Genomic DNA, 7,500 nt, shown 5'->3' with positions numbered 1-7,500 from the left:
CACATCCTGCTAACCCGTCTTGCTATTTGGTGGCTACCTCTTGTCTCATCCTACTAGCAAGCATCGATTTTATTTACTCCTTAATACATGTACTAATCAACAACTTACACTCTTCCACCATCCATACTGGCATTAACTGCTCCATTTTTCTGGTTTAATTTTACTTATGATCACTCTTGTTAATTTTCTCCTCCTCCAAAGGCTTGAAAAATTCTAAACTAGTTTCTGCAGGTTTTCTTCGCTGTGATTATTAGCATTGTAGCATCCGGAAACATCGACCATTACACACTCCATACAAGAATTATTTTCTTAACACCAGAGCTTTGAAGATGCATCTACTACCCCTTCTATGAATTCTCTAATTACACAAACACACACACACACACACACACACACACACACACACACACACACACACACATATATATATATATATATATATATATATATATATATATATATATATATATATATATATATATATATATATATGAGCCTTCATATGTGTAATGAACTGTTTGAGGTATATAATGAGACACAAAATAATGCATTTACAATACCCTTTACTTATTTGAATGTAGGCACCGAACACCTTTATACACACTGCACCACACCAGCCATCTTGTTCGCTCCCTGAACACCAAGGTTCTATATGCTTCCAGCACTCTATCTATAGAGTGTTTTGTAAGTCTTTCTACCATCCTTTTCCTCCTAACACTTCCATTTGATACAATTTACTTCCACCTACTGGTCTGCAATCTTTTCATGTGCCCAAACCATCTCACAACATTTTTATCCATCCTTTGACATTCTACCATCATCTATTCCATCTATCTTTATATTCCTCACGCTTTCAGATCCTCTCCCACAAAGTATTTTACACACAAAAATAACCATAACAGCTCTAATATCTTCTTTTATTTCTGTTCAGTACCTACACACTACTTCCATAAAGGAAAATTGCCTCAACAGTCACTCTATGCTTAGATACCTTGACTTACTTGACACTCAAATTCTCTTCGCAGATTTTGGATGCGATGTGCAACCTTCTTGCTTCACCTATTCTTGGCCAATATGGTCTCTAGTCTCTCTGAAATCATTTTATTAATTAATAACGTGTTTTGTTCATAAACCATCAATGTTGGTGTTCTTAGTTTTCATCTACCTGAATTTCATTCCTCCTCATAACCCTACTTTTGATTATATTTGCTCTCAACTTTTTCTTCCAGCAAACACCTTCAAATGCTTTCACTACCTACTGGAAGCTATCTTCTATATCGTCAATCAGTACTGTATCGACAGCGAACATCAGTCCTTCCACTCTCAGTTCTCGATTCAATTTCTTACCTGACAACTATCAACTTCTCATCTGAAAACTTTGCGCCGACATCCAATCAGAGTACTTACTCTAAGGTCTTGCATCACTCTACCGATGAAAACATTAAACAGCAATGGAGGCACTTCATACCTTTCTGTCAGACTTAGTTTTACCCCAGTCACCCTGGCAAATGCTCATGGCAACGAAAGCTTTTGCTTCCATCATTATAATTATAAATATGCAGCATGTTGTACCGGTAACGTGAGAAATATATAATGTGCGTCAATATTTAAAACACATGAAGATCTGAATAACCTGAAGTTTCTCATGCAAATATAAAATGTTTAAAGATTTATGCAGGATCGCATAGACTCCTTTTTTTATTTCAATTAAAAATTACTGCGGACGACGTATGTGTGTGTGTACATACATACATACACACACACACACACACACACACACATATATATATATATATATATATATATATATATATATATATATATATATATATATATATATATATATATATATATATATATATATATAAACACCCACTCACACATCCATACAAACACACACGCACATACACACACACACACACACACACACACACACACATATATATATATATATATATATATATATATATATATATATATATATATATATATATATGTATATATATATATATATATATATATATATATATATATATATATATGTGTGCGTATATATATATTTATATATACATACATACACATCTAAATATGCTTAAATACGCCTGTGCCAACACTTAACAACGGACTTTTGACAGGCGCAGAAACGTACACAAACAATATAATGTAGGGATAGACAGATGAACAGATAGACATGATATATACATACTTATATATATATATATATATATATATATATATATATATATATATAAATATATATATATACATATTTGTACAGTATATTATTATATATATATATATATATATATATATATATATATATATATATATATATATATATATATATATATATATACACATACATATATAAATAAATATATATATATATATATATATATATATATATATATATATATATATATATATATATATATATATATATATATATATATAGTAAGTAAGTGACAGGCAGACAAATAAACAAATGGAGAGACAGACAAAGAAGGAGAGATTAAAAGCAGGTAAAACATACTCACGACTGAAATATGGCTTTCCCTAGTCTGATGACAATCCGTCAATTTGAGGCCTAGTGACATGTTGACAACCGTCAGTAAACAAAACAAAAAAAAAAGCAAATAGCAATAACGAAAAAAATATATATTGAAACAAAAGGATTGCCCCTTTCTGTAACACATTATAATTTCATGTCCGCTCGGCCGAAAACGGAAATGGAAAAAGAAAAATGCATCAACCACCATCTGATACAGGATAGTTCTTCAATAATGGAAAGCGCAGATTTTTGGAGTCGTTATGTCGTTATCTGTCAGAGGAGCGGCGCTGCAGATGCATGTGTAGGTAGCGCGGCTGGACTCAAGCCACCGGAGGCTGTTGCGAAACTGTCCCCCTAAGAGCGGCGTCCGAGTAGGGTGGAAGGAAGGAAGAAGGGTCGTCTGGGCTGCTGCTGAAGCCCACATCGTTTGCTAAGTGCACTGCTGATTAGGCGACATTCTGGTGCCGGACGCGGAGATTCTCTTGACTCCTCTCGGAGATGGAAAGCTTTTGGAAACGGCCTGTTTTTGGATCATGCTGTGTTTATATGTATATGTTTATGTTTGTGTTTATATATAAATTTATTTATTTATTTATTTATTTATACATATATATGCATATATATACATACATACATTTATATACTATATATATATATATATATATATATATATATATATATATATATATATATATATATATATATATATATATATATATATATATATATATATATTCGCATTATGTTGACAATATTATGTATTCATTTGTTCTTCATCAATTCACGTAAGAGAGATTGTTACCCAATAAAGTGAAAGTCTAAAGTGAAAATGTTCGTATCATACCTCTTTTTCCTTTATTATGATGATGATTATGATGATGATGATAATGATGATATCATTATTAGTTCAACCCTATCGCCATACCTCTGCAAATCATATATGATGATGATGATTATGATAATGATGATGTGATGATGATTATTATTATTAGTTTAATCCCTTTGCTATATCATTGTAAATCATGTATGGACTGACCAGATTCCATTTCGGTTGTCATTATTTTTATTTCAATACTCTGTCATATAATTGTTCAGTGACCACTAATTACCCAAAGGGAATTCTCTCTCTCTCTCTCTCTCTCTCTCTCTCTCTCTATATATATATATATATATATATATATATATATATATATATATATATATATATATATATACATACATATATAGCACATATATAAATATATGCATATACTGCATGTGTATATATATGCATATACTGTGTGTGCATATATATATGTATATATATACACATACAGTATATACAGTACATATATTTATATATATCGTAAAGCTCACAATCAAACTGATCGTTGTTAATCATCGGAAATGATTACATAACCTCTTAGATTATCCTATGACATACTATCTCTATTTTAGTCTTGATGTGAATATGCAAAGCAACATTCTTGGTAAATGTGCATCCAAAGAACAATCTTTGGAAAATATTACTATAACACTCAAAGATAACTATCCGTGTTATAGTAATGTTCCCCCCCCCCCTCAGATTTCATAAACGTGATTATTAAGAACTGATTAAAACAAAAGCACATTTCATATGTCAATGGCCTTCGCTTGTGTAAAGCTACCCTGTACGTTCAAAGTGTATTACGATCTGATGCATGAAACAGGTTTAAAAACGATTAGAATAAAATATACCTCTTGCATTACAATTTTGAAAACTGCTGAAAATATAAAGTTGCAGTGGTTGTCAGACTTTGCAAAAAGATGATGGAAGACTGATATAATCTTCGCAACATAGAATGTCAATTAAAATTACATTTTTGAGGGGAATTATTAAGGAATAACACTTGGCGTAAGATCAGTATTAAGACCTATCTCCCAAGGAAAGTCTTAAGAACGGATACCATTTTTGTAAACTGTATATAAGAAAATAAGGGCCGGAATCTAACACATGAATGAGAATTCTTATTACTGAAACTTAACGTTTAGACTTTTAGGAGTTTAATATAATGATCATAACGAGTCCCAAGAAGACAAGAGTATTTGGTATCAAATATTAAAATACTATTCTTAGTACCCTTTATCATTTAAAAGCATTAATTTATTTCGGAAGGCAGCTATATTTATAAGGGAATCTATGATGGAACTATTATCACTGCTATAAAGGAATTTCCATGGCAAAAGTAAAATAATTTTTCCCAAGCTCTCAAGGATGCAATGAAATTTTGTAATAACCTTAAAATCTCGAATTTCTTCGCTGACTTCTCTTGTATTACATAATCGTCAGATCTGGAATTTCTTTTTCTATTTGACGCCACATTCTTCCATAATTTTGGATCTTTTCTTTAGTTTAACATTCATTTCCAGATATAGATGAAATTGTTGCTGTCACATTCTTCTAAAAATCAGGATGTCTTCTTCAGTCTAACATTCAGTATGTAACAAATCGGGATGTCTTCTTTGGTGTCACTCTCACCTACAGGATAGCATCTTGGGCGGCACATTCATCTCTCCACATGGATTTCTTCTTGAGTGTCACATTTATCTCCAAATACGAAAGTTTCCTTGAGTGTCACATTCGCCTAAACACTCATATGGATGCCTTCTTTGGTGTCAGGTTGATCTACACAGGGATGCCTTCTTTGGTGTCACACTCCTCCAGAAATTTGGAAGTCTCAAACATCTCCGCAACTGGATACCCTCGCCAACCTCATGTTTACCAAGTGATTTATTTTTTATGGTGATTTCTTACCCAGTTCCATGCTTGGACCTCACGGTGGTCTCTCGTCCAACGCCGGATCTGAGGATCAAAAAAACAAGAAGTCAGAAAACAGAGTCGTGCAGGAAGGCCTTGGGCCTTGCCAGATCGTGTTCCTTTTCCTCTTCAGTTATTGAGGGTTAAAGAGACAAAAGCTACAAGAATATATTCAGAGTAGCGTAATAACGAAATTTCCAGGTAAATCAGTTTTCAAGAATGAACTAGGCAGTAACTGAAAACTTTCTCTCGTTTTTCTGCCAGGAAACCTCTAGTGCAAGTGATATCACATCCATTATGGAAACATATGCACTTAATTTTATTTTTCAGCAAATAATCGAGTGAAAACTAGATAAAAAGAGATAAAGGTTATAACATGCATTCATGCATCCACGTGCAAAACAGCGATGAAAAATAGTAGCTGCAGGAAGTCAAGATTATCTTGAACAGATTGATAAGGCCTACGTCTGAACAAGCACGAATTTTAGAAATATCGTAAACTCAAAATCTGCAAAACCTCTACAATTTACTTGAATAGGCCAACAGGGTCAACTACGTCTAAGGTAGTAAACGCGAAATATTTATAAACATTCTTCAAAGCAAAACATCACTGGAAATCAAGTGATGATAAAATTGGTATTCAGTGTAAGCACTCATCAAGAAGATAGTGCTTAAATAGTAATGACGACACTCCAATTCCCTGATTACCAAGGTGAAAACAACTTGAAGAAAACATCGTAGCGTGTCTCAAAATTCTGGGGTAAAAAAATCTACTGCTAAGTACTCGTATAGTAGTAAGTTACCTGATGGCAGTCAGGATTTTTTCTTTGGAAAGTGCAACTTTGTCATAAGATTGGCAACATATTACCGATTTGATAGCGAAGAGTCACTCTCAGTAAATGCAAAGACTCTTGACAACAGATGATATGTACCAATATTATCACAAGGGAAATGTTTTTCTCCGAAAAGAAAAATGTGCCAAAACAGGTAAAAAATGAGGATGGGAATTCAATAACTTCCTCAATGACATCCATTTATTTCTGAATAATCAAGTGGAGATAACACAAAGATTTTGTAACTCCCAAAGGAAAACACAACCAGAGAAAACCAAATCGCAAAGAAAGATAAACCATCACAGGTAATCAACTTAGTATGAAGTAACTGTTTCACATTTTGTTTTATCAGAGAGTATTTAACTGCATTTAATGTTATTTTTTTACGAGATTTCTGGGCTATTTCCAGTGTAGGTAAAAAGAAAAAAAATAACTGAAATTGCCTTACAGTCATAGTAAAGTCAAGTTCTTTTTGGCTCTAAGATGTATCCAGTGGATATTGAGCCAATCATAACAGATACATCGGAGGTCCAAAATCCACTGATGAGAATTCAGACGGACAAAATGGCGTCTAAGTCTAATAAACATCAACTGACCATTTTTCTCAACCTTTGTAAACCTCGAATTTCCGACCGCACCCAAAATTTAGTGAATATGATATGGCGAGATTCGAAAATTACCGAATACTGAGAGTCATTCGCATCAAAATATTCTGAATATTGAGCGAACTGACCTCCAAAATATTATTATTATTATTATTATTATTATTATTATTATTATTATTATTATTATTATTATTATTATTATTATTATTATTATTATTATTATTATTCTGGAGATGAATCCTATTCATATAGAGCAAGATCACAGGAACATTTACATTTGAAAACAAACTTCCAAGAATATGGTGTTCATTTGAACGAAATAACTGAACTTAAGGTTAAGTTGACCAAGGTGTTATTAAAAAAATAAAGAAAAACCGGTGATTATTAAATAAAAACACTAAAAAAAATACGAATTTCAGAAGAACGTCCAAAGAAAACAGGGCCCATGTGACGGTAAAATTTGTTTTAAAATTAATGAGTATAATGTCAAGTGGCAATCAAAATGTGAACATCAGGAAAATGGGTAGATTGACTGACTGACTAGAAGGTGAATAGACCAACTGTCGAAACTGGTACGGCCGTACCAGTTTCGACAATAAAAAAATGTAAAGTGAAATACATTTGCATGCAGTTCATAAGAAAAGGCATATGCCCAAAAACTATCTAAAAAAAGTTCAAACCAAGAAAGCCCAAAACATCTTATATAACAAATATTTTGCATCCATGAACATCTCA

General features: G+C 32.4%; 1 long non-coding RNA gene across 1 annotated transcript in view; it reads right to left on the bottom strand.

The window, feature by feature from the left end:
- LOC136834408 (uncharacterized) overlaps positions 1 to 7,500 on the bottom strand; it is an 847,209-nt gene that overhangs the window by 316,604 nt on the left and 523,105 nt on the right. The gene's annotated exons all lie outside the window — the stretch shown is intronic.

Source organism: Macrobrachium rosenbergii, chromosome 53 (genome assembly GCF_040412425.1).
Source record: "Macrobrachium rosenbergii isolate ZJJX-2024 chromosome 53, ASM4041242v1, whole genome shotgun sequence".
NCBI classification, from domain to species: Eukaryota; Metazoa; Arthropoda; class Malacostraca; order Decapoda; family Palaemonidae; genus Macrobrachium; species Macrobrachium rosenbergii.
Note: the sequence above shows the minus strand (reverse complement) of the source record. Positions and strands in the feature narration are given on the sequence as shown.